The following is an 880-nucleotide window of genomic DNA, read 5'->3' on the forward strand; positions in this document are numbered from 1 at the left end:
CATTAAAGTCAGCTCATAGAACAAGATCCGTAGTTAATTAGTCGACCGTAACAACCAGGGTAATGAACTGAAAATGTTCTTTGTTAAACCTTTTCTTATCCACTTTTTTCAGTTTCCACTATCTGCATCCATCCCTTTTATTCCTAAACTGTGATAAGCTCTATATGCGACCTTCTTCTTGCAAGTGCCACAAGGTACGTTCCATTAACTCGCTTGAAAAAAAAACCGTCCATTTTACCCCTAACCCAGACGTCGAAATAGTGCAAAGATATATCACCCATCGAACTCCCTCTTTACGCTGAAACACCCACATTCGCTCTACTTTCCTTCCCAGAACAACACGTATTGTACCCCTCCCTCTCACTACGATACCCTAACCTTCCACTATCGAGTATAACATTAAACAAAACCTTCAGGACGTGGAAGGGGAACTAGAATAAAGCCTTGGACTAACTTAAGGCTTAGAGGAATTATTAGCATGTAGCTTCAGTACATAGAAGGGCTCACAACGCTCTCAACGATACCCTAGCCTTCCACTCTCGAGTCTAACATTAAACAGAACCTTCAGGCCGTGGAAGGGGAACTAGAATGGAGCCTCGGACTAGCCTAAGACTTTGAGGAATTATTAGCATGCAGCTTCAGTACATGGAAGGGCCTCGGACTAGCTTAAGGCTTAGAGGGAATTATTAGCATGTAAAACCATCGTCGACGCCGAAAGATTTTGATAGATGGAACGTAGGGTTTCGTTGTGCTACGTGTGGGAGGTTATAAGGATAAGGAGAATTAAATCATCGTGATTCAATTTATTCATCCCCTTTTTAGCGCCAAACGTTCCATGAAGAAAATCGTGAATTCGAAACAGAGTAAGATAATCGGGAAG

General features: G+C 42.2%; 1 protein-coding gene across 1 annotated transcript in view; it reads right to left on the reverse strand.

Annotated features, from left to right (window-relative positions):
- Nucleotides 1–880, reverse strand: part of LOC119588128 (secretin receptor-like) — a gene marked incomplete in the record, with an annotated part of 160,037 nt that overhangs the window by 44,041 nt on the left and 115,116 nt on the right.

Source organism: Penaeus monodon, chromosome 23, assembly GCF_015228065.2.
Source record: "Penaeus monodon isolate SGIC_2016 chromosome 23, NSTDA_Pmon_1, whole genome shotgun sequence".
Classification (NCBI taxonomy): domain Eukaryota; kingdom Metazoa; phylum Arthropoda; class Malacostraca; order Decapoda; family Penaeidae; genus Penaeus; species Penaeus monodon.